This window comes from Dipodomys spectabilis, unplaced genomic scaffold (assembly GCF_019054845.1).
Source record: "Dipodomys spectabilis isolate Male_0828 unplaced genomic scaffold, ASM1905484v1 ptg000057l, whole genome shotgun sequence".
In the NCBI taxonomy this organism is placed as follows: Eukaryota; Metazoa; Chordata; class Mammalia; order Rodentia; family Heteromyidae; genus Dipodomys; species Dipodomys spectabilis.
In genome coordinates, this window is record NW_024870734.1 from 3,333,319 (window position 1) to 3,347,408 (window position 14,090).

At 37.6% G+C, this 14,090-nt stretch overlaps 1 non-coding gene across 1 annotated transcript; it reads right to left on the minus strand.

Moving 5' to 3' along the window:
• Positions 1-13,471: 13,471 nt before the first annotated feature.
• On the minus strand, positions 13,472-13,577 carry LOC122108347. The gene has a single exon (XR_006147546.1). It is a non-coding gene; the product is annotated as a U6 spliceosomal RNA (small nuclear RNA).
• Between the last annotated feature and the right edge of the window lie 513 nt (positions 13,578-14,090).

Consider the following 14,090-nt stretch of genomic DNA (forward strand, 5'->3'; position numbering starts at 1 on the left):
GCAAACTAGCAGACTATACAATTAACCCTCAGAAAATAAAGGTTTTCCTGTATTCCAATAATGATAGAGTGCAGCTGATATTAGGAAAGCAACCCCTTTTAACTAGCCGCACAAAAAATAAAATACCTAGGAGTTAACTTAAGAGGTGAAGGACCTCTATGATGGGAACTTTAAAAACTTGAAAAAGAAAAGTAAAGCAGAGCTATGGATGTGGGAAACTTCCCATTCTCCTGGATTAGGAGGATTAACATCATGAAAATGGCAATACTGCGAAAGGCTGTATCCAAATTCAATGTGATTCCTACCAATATCTCAATGGCACTCTTCAATGAAATAGAAGAAGCAATCCAAAAATTCATATGGAACAATGAAAGACCCCGAATAGCAAAGAAGTTTATTGTGATTGTCATTTTGATTTGCCACCTTGATTCTACAAAGTCAATTATGAATTTTAACTTTCTTCCCTCCCTTTGGATAAAGCTCACAAACACCTTGCCTCTAGCTCCCAGACACTTAACTCTTAGCTCTGGACAATTGTTCCTAGATAGTGAGTTACTTAATTGTATTTTGAGTGCATAAAACATGCATATAAAACTAGCAAATTTTGATCTTATGAGAATACAGCCTTTTTTTTCCCTCTCAAATTTACTTCCTGATAGGCATTTTTATAGAGAATCTGTTTTCGTTTTTAAATGAAAGACTGGTAGGAAACTATGTTCATAATCTGGTCCTTCTCTCACACCACAACACCTAAAACACAAATTTCACAAAGCATTTATAAGAAATAATGCAAAAACCAAACATTGGGAATGCTCATATGCAGAACGTTTTACAAAACCCAGAATAACTCTGCTGTCTGAAGGAGGGGCTGTCTGTATAAATGAACAAACAAACCCAAAAGAGCAGCCAGGAGTACCAGACATGAGTGTCCCTGGCTGCTACTTCATGGACAAGATTCATGGAACGACTTCATGAGCCTGCTGGAGAGTGCATGGAGGAAAGTTTCCTTGCCAGCCTGAGTACAAAAGTTGGCTTCACCCTCCTGGGTCTGTCTTTCTTGTTTTCTCCCCACAGCAGAGCAGAATTGTCCCTTGCTCTAAGGAAAATAAATACTGTACCAGCCAATCTGCAGAGTAGCTTCTGTTTGGTCTGCACACCTTCCTAGGTAGGCGCCCCTTGCCCCCGGTGTGTGTGTGCTCCCAGGGGCTAATCCTCAGGGCCCAAGCCCATGGTGCAAGCATGTGTTAGATGTGAGTTAGTGACACTGTGTCATTCACACAGCATCATCCGGGTTGCTGCCCTAGCTGAACAGCAGGTGTACCCTGATCTTCTCCCACAGTCCCAGGAAAGTGGCTGCAATGGCCTGATATGGGCAGGCTGCCACTAAGATCCTACTTCACCAGACAGACGAGCATGCCAGATGAAGTGGCTGCCACCTGAATTATTAATTATTTTATGGAGCAGTAATAAACAAAGTGATACACATTACTGTATGATATGTAATACTATATCCTCGATTCTCTAGTCCAAAATCATTGAACTTTACATTAGCAAGAATGGATCTTATTGTTTGTATTCATAAGGCTGTAATGGAAAACTGAAATAAAAGTACAACAAAACACTTATCCATAAACACGTGATTGAATCTCAGAATTTGAAAAAAATTGTATGTAAGTAGTGCAAATGAAATTATACTAGAATAGTAAAATACACACAAAATACATTACATTAGTTACATTCAAATGTAAAATAAATAATTACAGACAGAATTCCTATTGGATTAAAATATTATAATGATTTAGAAGGTTGAAGTGATATAGGTTATATATTTTTTTTTTATAAAACTTATTTATATCTGCAAGTTCTGTTTATCTCAGTGAAGGAAAATGTTAGAAAGTAGATATTATATGTGGCACCTCTTGCTTGCAGGGGAGTGGCAATTCTTAATTGGAATCCTGAGATGAAACCCACACCCAGCCCAAGTAGACCCATCAAAGTTCCATGTGGTGACTCTAAGGGGATCCAGGACACCGCATTGCTGCTGCAGCAGGTCCAGGACCTTTCCGGTGGGCTGTAGCCAACAAGGTTCCATTAGTGACCAAACCAAGCAACCCAGACTCAGGTGCCAAAGCCAGGGGGGAAGGCAGGGCAGACGCCAAGTCCTGCCTTCCATCTGTGTAGCCTACATTGCCAAGGCCAAGTCCTTTCCCCTGCTTTGGAGACCAACGACGGTAGGGGGTGACCCCATTGCCTCCAAATGGAGTATCCCTGGAATGGCACCCAGAGCTGGGCCCATGTGGGCCAGAAGGGCAACAGAGGAGGCCACACAGCAAAGCAAGAGGGGCTTCATTCCCTCGGTGCTGCAGCTGGTGTGCTGCAAGTCCAGGCTTCTCTGGCACTGATTGGCATATGTAGGGTTGGCCCTGTACCAGAGTCCACAAGGACCAGAAAATGGAGGTCCACAGATATGCTGAAGGGGCTCCAAGTTCCTGAGCTGTTGCAGCTGTCACAAGCCAGCTGGCAGAGGGGTCAACACATGGCTCCAGTACCCAGACCCCCTTAAAGACTGATGAGGTGAACCACGGCTGGGCAGCCTGGCCCCAAGGGGGCAGACAGCATCCCCAGCCTTCCTTTACCCATGGACTGTGCAGTGTACAAATATGGTGTCCCCCAACCCGCACTCACGGGGGCAGGCAGTGACCCCAGAATAGAGTCTCCCTAGGATGGGCCACGCACTCAGGAGTACAGAAGACCACTACCAGCACAGCTGGAGGAGGAGAAGGCAGCAGTGGCCTCAACTCTAGACCCATGGCTGCCAGTTCCTGGGTGAAATGGAGCAACTGAGACTGGGAATTTAGGTGGGAAGTGTGGCCATGACTCATCTGGCAATGCTGGGGAGCATGCACACACATCCACTCACTGCATATCCACTGTAAAGGAGTTGGCCACACATCTCAATGGGTGACCTGAGGAGTCACCCACACCCACAGGGACTACAGAAATGGAGTTTCACGTGGTGACTTGGAGCAATGAACAACTGGCAAAAACAAAAACAAAAAAACAAAAAGAAAAACGAAAAAATCCAGTAAAACTTTTCATCAATGATAACCTATTATACGTTAAAAGCACTTTTAATTTCCTCTTGTATTATATTTTTGCATGGGCCCTCTGAATTAACCAGAAATCTCCAGGATTTTTTCATGCATTGTAATACAAATAAATATAGCTTCTATTCTTTTTTAATTAAGGGAAGTTGCAATTATTTCCTTCCATTGTTTGATTCATGAAAGAGAAATCCTGAAGTAAACACCGAACCAAACTCAGCATATCTTCTGAACTGCTCACAGAAGAAAGAGAATAAAATGACTGAGCAACAGGTATCACCCATATTGTCACTGTGCTAGCTGTCTCTGATTAGAAAATAATCCTGCCATGCACATGCAAATCACTAATGCAAAATGTTTTCCAACAATTCTTGCTGTTATATTGCATTTATCTTCCTCCTCCTGTCTCCTCTCCTGCTCCTCTTCCCCAGGGTCCTGTTTCCCTCTTCCTTCTCTCCTACCTCTACTTTCTCCCTGTCCCCTTCTCTTCTCCCTCCTGCTATGCCCTTCCTCCTCTCTTACCCCTTCCTCCTCCTTTCCTTTCCTCTTTCTCTTACACTTTCCCTTCTACTTTTTTATGGTCCTGGGGGTTCGACACACACTAAGCAGATGCTCTCCTGCTCGCTACAGGCCTCCAGTCTGGACTTCATTTCAATGACAATCTATTTCTTTGGTGCAAACCCAACAAAGTCTTTTGATTCAGGATTTAATTCATTGTACATATTCTACACCATGAATATGTGCTACTTCATACAGTGTGGATAATAGGTTTGGATTATGCTTTGGGCTTCAGTTAAACACATCTGAAATAATGTGTTTGAAGGCAATCAAATTTGATCCTGTTACTCCCACATTAATGAACTGATTACTTCATATCTTGCACAACTACTTCCATATTGCTCCCAGTTTAATGAACTGTCACTTTGTGGTAGCACCCACAGTAACACTAACCCAAGGATTGCTGGGGATCAGAAGATTAAGTCCAGACAGGAAAATCCATGAGATATTTATCTCAAAATAACTACTAAAAAGCCAGAAGAAAGCCTGTGCTACGTGGTTTAGTGCCATACTTCCACAGAATAAGCTAACGACAGGGCCCAGGCCTGATTTGAACACCTGTGGTGGGTGCATACACACACACACACACACACACACACACACACACACACACACACACACACACAATTTCCCAGCTAGAGCAATTATCTGTTTTCCCAATAACATATCTGAGTTCCAATCTTATGTGTTTGGATATTTTTGAAAGTTTTATCATCAACTTACAAAATTACAGATGAAACAGAATGCTTAGAAATTAATTCATGGCACTATAGTCATCTTACACACACAAACACTCACACACACACACACACACACACACACACACACAATGGAATTATATTCACCCATCAGAAAGATGACTTTTCACCAGTCTAAGGAAAATGAAAGGTTTGGGAAATTATATTAAGAGAAAAGAGAAAGGAATGCCGACTCAGAGCAATATAGGTTTCATGGATTCATTCCTTTATTGTAGCTAGAAGATACATACAAATCTATAAGTAAACAAGTATTGTAGCTAGAAGATACATACAAATCTATAAGTAAACAAGACAGATTCTACCTCGTCCACTAGAATGGCCATTACTAAGAAAACTAACAATAGCAAACGCTGGCATGGATGTAGCCAATTGGGAACTCTATTACACTGTTGGTGGGAAATTAAACATGTTCAACCACTGTGGAATGCAGTACGGAGTTTTCTGAAAGAGTAAATATAGATCTCCCTTAAGACCCAGTAATTCCCCTCATGGGCAGTAATCCAATAAATAACAAACAAGCTCACATAAAAGCTACCAGCATAACCATGTTCAGGGCTCAGGCCCAGAGTTCAAGGACTGGAAAAAAGTTACCACTGCTGGTATTTGTTTCTGCAAACATGAACCGTTTTATATAAGATACCAAATCAATCTATTTGCAGTAGCTAGATTAGGACTTAAATGTAGTGGGTGATAAAATGGCTCCTTTGATGAATGTTAGGAAGAGATGTAGGTAATCCATGAAAGGGAGATTTTGTTGTTGTTGCTGTTCGAGGGGCTTGTAGTCTGGACTTGGGCACTGTCCCTGAACTCTTCAACTCAAGATGAGTGCTCTAATACTTGAGGGACAGTGCCACTTCTGGTTTTCTGATGGCTAAATGGAAATAATAGTCTCAGGGTCTTTCTTGCTCAGGCTGGCTTTGAACCATAGTCCTTAGATCTCAGTTTCCTGAGTAGCTAGGATACAGCTGTGAGCCACTGGCACAAGGTAAAAATGGGGGATTTTTAGAAAAGAAAATCCACCTCTTCACCTGTGTCTAAACCTCAGATACTACTATTAGAACACTTCACATTTACCTCATTTCATCAGACATTTGTAAATTTTCTCTTTTCCTTCATGTGGTAATACTGCAGTCAATATCAACTCAGCTGGGGGACTGGATCAATTGTGTGGTAATTGCTAGCAGCTAATTTAAGAACTTTTACATCAAAGGAAATGAAACCCGCATTTGGAATAATTGTTTTCTCTTTTTATTACAAATCTGTGCTTGATTACTTCCTAATGTGATATTAGACTTCCTAATAAAGTGATGAAATTTTCTTTCTTTTCAACCTTCTCCCACATGTGGTCAAATACTTTAGAATTTAAAGATTTGCGCTGATAATTCATTAAGCTGACTTTTAAGAAAATGTGCATTTCTGGAATTTGGTATTCTATCTTGTTCTTACATGCACAAGCTTTCTATGATTTACTTGTTCTACAAGGAATTCTACTTTCCAATCTTTCAGTGACCAATTTTAGTCTCTGATCAGTCTTTCTGATCCTCTCTCTGGAGTCTCATGTGAGTCTGCCTCATAAAAAATATATTAGTTATCAACTAAATGACTCTCAGCTTCTGTTTTTTGCCTGACTTCATGTAGGCTGTGATAGCAACCCTGCCTGGCTGTGCTTACTGGAGTCTGTGTGTGTGTGTGTGTGTGTGTGTGTGTGTGTGTGTGTGTGTGTGTGTGTGTGTGTGTGTGTTTTGTTTCAGATATCTAGGATTACTATTCAAGTTAGAAGTTTCTCTGGACCCCTGTGATCCGCTGGCCTAGAGTCAATGGGTTTTTCTCCTAAAGATACAAAGAACAACTGATTAAATTCCTGTTAATTGTCTCAAAATGAGGCAATCAGGCATCCTTGCAAATTCATCAATAATGCTTTCTAACCACTTACAGAAGTCGTCTATCAAGATGGCTGTTCAAGGTTGACTCTGAAAAAAGTTCATTTCCAAGTAGGCACCATAAAGTAGATCACATTCCTGGAATCAGACATTTGGAAGGAAGGAGAACCTTCCTTCCTTCTTTTATGATCGATCAAACCATAATATTCTTCAGTTGTGGCCAGCCTGGGACACATATTCTCAAGAACATTCTGTTGTGTAAAAGAGGACCAACTTTCAAAATAATGGTGTAAATACTTGTCTACTACAGACTCATTTATCTTGCTTTTATCTGTTGTTATTTTCATTACTTCAAACAGATGGATAATTTATATTGGGATTAGACAACGTATTAATGGACTAAACATTCACTTTACTTTCATATATCCAATATAGTACACTTAACCCGTAATGGACAAATAAATCCAACTCTAGAAACAATGTCAGGAATATAAAATAAGCCTTAATACGTATACTTTGGCACACATACAACATCATCTACTCAAAAATTCAGTCTCTCTGTAAATATTTGGTATGTAGTAATAAAAATTCAATTAATGAATATGACTTTTAAGAATCATCTGAAATAGTCCTCGTGTATATAATTTTATAGATGTCACCTAGGCAAGAATTTAACATGCATGTAGAAATCAATTTTCCACAATTTAAGCTATATGAGAGGGGTCATACCCTCGTGTACTATGAGGTGTGAATTTTACCACAGTGCTGAACCCTTCCAACTAATACCAAGTATCATGTGCAACAATTTATTCTTTGATGTTAAGATGAGTGCTAAGTGTAGAATACACTTTGAAGTATTACATTAAATCACAGAAATGAAGCAATAATGATATGTTATTTGTTTAAATTCTTATGCTTCTCAATTTTACAATTCATAAATATATTATTAAAATTATTTTCACTTTCTTTTCTATAGCTGCTGAAATTAAAATTATATATTAAACATTCAATATTAAGAAATTAATAATAAGTAAACTATTATTAAAATGATATGCTATTAAACTGTGATTTGAATTATACTTCTATAAAATTGTGATGTAAACAAGTCAATAGAATTAAGGGTGCTCATTTTAAAACTTAGCAGCTTGTTATTTTTTTTATTTTATTTTTTGGGTCCGATTGTGGGTCCTGAACTCTGGGCCTTGGCGCCATGCCTCAGCACTTCAGCTCAAGGCTAGTGCTCTACCACTTGAAATAGAGCACCACTTCTGGTTTTTTTCTTTTTGATTATGTGGTGCTGAGAATCAAACCCAGGCCTCAGGTATGCAAGGCAAGCACTCTACCACTGAGCCACCTTCCCAACCCAGCAGCTTCTTATTTGTTTCCTAATTGTGTCATTTGTTATTCTTGGTCCAAGTCATCTCTTCATCTTAATTGTTTAGTTTTCTATTTTATCTCTATTGGTTTGCTGATTGTGTATTTTGTTTTTCCTTTTTAATGACTGACATGAGGCTGAAAATCTGTATGTTAGTTTATTACTTGCTATGTTAATGTAAAATTACTGCTTTCCACAGCTGTTCTACTCTATGATACTACAGTATTTCCCCCACTCCCATCTCCTGTATTGCTGCTCTCTTATATTTTTTTTTATTTAAATTTTATTGTCAAGGTAATGTACAGATGGGATATAGTTACATAAGTAAGGTAATTAATTTATTTTTTTCTAACTTGTTACATTTTCCCCTATTTTTCTCCCTCTTCATTCCTAACGCCCCCCCAAGATTATTTACAACATATTGTCTTGTGAGTACTACTGTTGCATAGGTTCCCCCTTTGTCCTTTGTCTCACCATTTTGTTTTATTTTCCTTTCCCTTCCCTAGTTCAGATCAACATATTTAAAATACCCAGGGTATCAAAATCAAATACAGTGACTACAGGGGATAAACCATAGGTGGGGAAAACACAAAAGGATAAAAAGAAATCACATAGTACATTAAGAAAAACAACAACAACAAGCCGGGCGCTGGTGGCTCACGCATGTAATCCTAGCTACTCAGGAGGGTGAGATCTGAGGATCGTGGTTCAAAGCCAGCCCGGGCAGGAAAGACCGTGACACTCCTATCTCCAATAAACCACCAGAAAACCAGAAGTGGCGCTGTAGCTCAAGTGGTAGAGTGCTCGCCTTGAGCTGAATAGCTGAGGGACAGCGCCCAGACCCAGAGTTCAAGCCCCACGACCGACAAAAAAAAACAACAACAAAGAACATGTCTTGGAGTTCATTTCACTTGGAATCACCTTATACGATCATATGTACTTAGCTATTGAGCTATTCTGCTCATCTACTAAGATTATCCTTGATGTACACAATAATGCTCCCCTATTACCCAGTTATCCCACTTCTGGGCATATAACCAGGTGATCACAAACAAGGCCACAGTAAAGCTACTACTGTGTACCACAGTAATATTTACCAAAAACGACACACACACACACACACACACACACACACTCACACACACACACACACAAACACAGGTATACACACATGGAAAAATATTCTTCCATTATAAAGAATGTGACCACCACATTTATAAGGAAATGGAAGATCTTGGAAAAATCATATTAAGTGAAGTACCCCAGACTTAAAGAAACATAGGTCCCATGGTTTCCCTTATTTGTAATAATTAGTTTACATCAAGGATAATCTCATGTATTTTAATTTGACATTTTGTTCTATGTTGAGAGTGCAACATTATTGCTATATTGTTTGTTATTATTTCTGAAAATCGGCAGGTATACTTAAAGAATTACATTCATCTTATCCATTATAGAAGGAAGAACAACTAAAAGAGTAACCACTACTAGGAAGAACAACTCCTACTTACTTAGATATATTCGTATGTAAGGCCAATGTTGTCCCCTGTATCCTCATGTTGTACATTACAACTCTATACCTGGTCATAATGTATATCTAGTATCTTATGCAGTGTGAACTAAATGCCCCAGAAGTTCCACTTTGCTTTACTTTTTTTAAAAAAAAAATTCTGTCTTACTATTTGAGGATGGTGTGTGTGTGTGTGTGTGTGTGTGTGTGTGTGTGTGTGTGTGTGTGTTTACAAAGATCAGAACATAACATTTTTCTTCATTTCGAATACATCTTTCAGGTCATTGTAAGTTGTGGCTAATGGGAGAAGTCTCTTGTTATTTTAAGGATGAAACAAAAAGATATTTGTGCATGTACCACAGTTGTTTATTAGTATATTTCAACACTGAACTTTGATTTATATCTTGGCTGTTGTTGTGAATAATGTGAATAACAATGAACTACAGATATATTTTCGAGTTACCCAGAGAGAAATAATCACATGATTGGTGGTTCAGATGATATTTCAACTATGATTTCTTTAGAAAACTGCATACTACTTTCTACAAGGAGAATACTAACCTGTATTTTGACCAATAGTGTAGAAAATTTCCTTTTCCTCACACTCTCACCAACATTATTACCTTTTACTTAAAAGGTAATAAAGGCCAAGTTTTTACTATCTTCAGTACCCCAGACTGTCTTAAGACTGAAATCCGACCTCCTAAATGCTTGGAATTACAAACCTTTACCACCACACCTGGTTCCTTTGATTTTTTTTTTGATAAGAGTTATAATAGTTATAAAGTAGTATCATAGTAATTTTGAATTACATTTCTCTAATGACTTCTGCTCACAAAGCATTAAGCCAGCACAGAAGTTGTATTAAACACAACTGGTAAACCCACTGGTAATATAGAGGGGTTTATGGAAAACATGTCTATTCAAACTTTTGTCCATTTTAAATCAAGTTTCTTGTTAATCTCATCTTTAATCTCTGTATACAAAAATAATTAATTCAAGGTAGTAAAAAAGAAAAAATTAAGCAACTCCTAACGTTTTTCAATTTTCAATAACATGATATTGCTTAAATCATTTTCTGTTTATAATTGAGACTATACAACAATTTAGTTAGACCTGTTACATAGCTATATGTATTTTATTTATTTTACATTGATGGCTCTTTCCAAAGCCTGCATGTCTAATTTTGGTTGCTTTCAGTCTTAAGTAGTTCAGATTTCAATCTGAAGAACAAATGGAAGTAAGCAAACAAAAAATTACAGTTCTTCTCATCTGATAATGCCTCTACAAGAATGAGAAAGAGTTCAACATTCTAAGAACCCTTAATTCTTAAGATAAAATTCGTTATAATGCTAATGTTATTACCATTTCAGTGTTGGAAAAAATTGTAATTAAAGGAAGTAAGTGCATGGCCCAGGACACACAGTGTGGAAGGAGATGAGTCAAATTTTCCAGAAGTCTTTCAGCAATACAAAAAGGTAGATAAATTCTCTCCATTCTCTGATACTCTCAATTCAATATTCATATTGTCCAAGGAATAATAGCATAGCAATTATTGCCCATGGTGATTGTTTTCTGTTACATTTTGTCTTCAACACAGACTGTGTTGGTGACATTGGGTTATCATGCACAGAGCTGAGCTTATAAATTATGGTCCAAAGTCATGCAAATTTCTTCTGTCCCATAGTTCCAGTATCGTTTTTAAAAAGTACTAAATATTTTAAATATCATCACTTATTGTATTTTAAGAATTCAAGAATGAAAAAAATCACATATAATCAATCCAAAATGCTTTAAAACTAGGAGATGATAAAACAGGCCCCTGTGAAGTAAATTTTCTTCTACTTTTAAAATTATTCTGAAAGCCTTGTGCTGGTTTGTTACACCTGTAATCCTAACTTCTTGGGATACCTACTCAGGAGACTGAGATCTGTGGATAACATTTGGAAGCAAATCAGGGCAAAATAAATTCATGAGATTATTTTTCAAAAATTTTAATGAACCAGCAAAGGGCCAGGAATGGAGATGTAGCTCATATAGTAGCTCACCAATCTAGAGAGAAAGATGTAGCGAGACCTTGAAGCCCTGATTTCAAACTCTGAGCATGCCAACATGCAGGAATGCACACACACTCACTTTTTCAAAATATCTTCATATCAGTATTTTGCATTAATTTCTTTGTTAACGATATTATATGGGTAAAATAGGCAACATAAACTTCCATCTCAAAACATTTTTGTACATTTTTGTTGTAAAAATACTGTACAGAGGGGTTATAGTTACATGATCAAAGTAATAAGTACATTTCCTATCAAACATTGTTACCTCCTCCCTTGTTTTCCCCCCACCATTGCTTCCCTTCCACCTCCACCTACACTCCTCACACTCACAAGGCCCACCCAATGTCCCCAGCCTAAATTATAAAGTTCGTTTTTCAAAATAATGTCTTGTGCATCTATTGTTATACAATGGGTCAAACTGTATTCCTATTTAAGCATGTTGTTTTTTCCATTTCCCTCCCCAAATTAAAGAAGTGTATATACAAGATGCAGATGCACCAACATCAAATAAATTGAAAACAGGGGTTATACTCTTGGGGAGGAAACATATAAAAAAATCACATCGTACATTATAAATATGTGAGAAACAACAGCAAAAAAGAAAAACCACTTGTGCCTCTATCTTGGGGGTCATTTAGCTTAACATCAACTTATCTATCATATACACATAGCTTTTTCAACTTTTCTGCTTATCCCAGACATATACTAGTTATTGCATATAAGGGATACCATGGGACCTATGTTTCTTTGGACTTGGCTTACATCAGTTAATATAATTTTTTTCCAAGTCTTTCCATTTCCTAACAAATTGGGCAATGTCATTCTTTCTGACGGAGGCATAGAATTAATATATATACATATATATGTATATATATGTAATATGTGTGTGTGTGTGTGTGTGTGTGTGTGTGTACACACATATACACACAGAACATTTTCCTTTTTTGTTTTTTAGAGCAACTTAGTTTTCCACCTTCATCATTTTTTCAAATGTTTTTATTGTGATTAAGTGGTTACATAAATTCCCAAATTTCACAATATTGTGGGATAGTGATGCTTAGTTAAAGTCACAAACACATTCTAACTTTGATGGAGCAAATTGTCTATCATGGTCTACAACATTTATGAGTTCTCTGAGCTTTGCAATAGAGTTATTTCTTCCATATGTATACTTCTTTTGTTTTGAAATATGTACATTTCTTTGTTTTGCAGAGCATCAGCTGTTCCCTCTTTCCCACTTGTTCCCTCCTTCCCTTCAGTGACATTGAGTTGCTTATTTCATCTTGGTCAATGTCCATTGCAGCTGATGGATCCAGCTGTTGTATGTTTTTCCCTGATTCCCTCTAGTTCTCTGTCGTCTTCCTGGTTTCACTTCAGTGTGCACATTTGATCAGCAGAATGGGGTTATTTAGTAGTGATTCAATCAGATGAGTGGAAGTCCTTGGTTTCTCAAGTGTTGTTAATTTTGTCATATCACCTTACATTTTGGATTTAAAATCCACTTATCACAGAGGCCATGTGCTGTTTGTCTCTTTGCTTTTGGCTTACCTCACTCAACATGATTTCTTGTAGCTTGATTGATTTCCCTGCTAATGTCATTATTTTGTCCTTTCTAATGACTGGAAAATATTCCGTTGTGTATAGTTACCACAGTTTTTGGATCCATTCATCTCTGGTGGGACATATGGGTTGTTTTCATATCCTGGCTACTGTGAACAGTGCTGCGATAAACATGGAGGTGCATGTGTCCTTGAATATTGGTACCTGTTGTTGAGGATAGATGCCTAGAAGTGGTATGAGTGGGCCATAAGGAGCGTCAATATTTAGCTTTCTGAGGACTCACCAGAGTGCTTTCTAAAGTGGTTGTGTAAGTGTACATTCACACACACACACACACACACATACACACACACACACACACACACACACAGAACGTTTTCTTGATCCATTCTTCTACTGAGGGGCATCGGGGTTGGTTCCATATCTTAGCTATGGCAAATAATGCTACAGTAAACACTGCTGTGGTGGTTGTTTTAGTATGGACTTGTTTGTGATCATTTGGATGAATGCCCAAAAGTGGGATTGCTGTGTAATAGGGGAGCTCTACGTGGAGTCTTTTGAGGAACCTCCAAACTACTTTCCAAAGTGGATGAACAAGTGTACACTCACACCAAGAATGCAATAGGCTTCCCTTCTTGCCACATCCCTTCCAGCATCTGTTGTTTTAAAAATATGGAACGATTCACTAAGTTGCGTGTCATCCTTGTGCAGGGACCATGCTAATCTTCTCTATATGTTCCAATTTTAGTGTATGTGCAGCCAAATTGAGCACAGAACATTTTTTTATATGTAAAGTGTAATTGATTTTCCTAAACTAGACAATTCAACACAAATAAGTTAAAAAGAATTGTGAAATTTTAGAACCATGTATTTCTTACATAAGCACACATTTAAGAATAAAGTCAAGATTGACATGCCAAAAACAAAATAATTCCAGATATTTGTTGTTCATGAGATGTGTAGGAAGAGGAATTCAATTATTCTACACAAGGCACCTGTCATAATGATCATTGCAGCAAATGTTAAGGTTTGTTAAAAGTTTTAATGTTTTAAATATGTTTCATTTTTGGATTTGCTTAGATATGGCAAAATCAAGACTGTTTGCAGGTCATAAAATTTTTCGATAAAGTATATAATTTTTCTGGTAGCATGTACTAGTAAGTATGTACATTTCATAGTTTATAGAAACTTTACTAATGAGAAGTTGCAAAGACTGTGTAAAGAAGCAGAGTGAAGAGGTAAAATTTTAAGTACACAGTTTCTGTTAAACCTTTAGGGCTCCCTT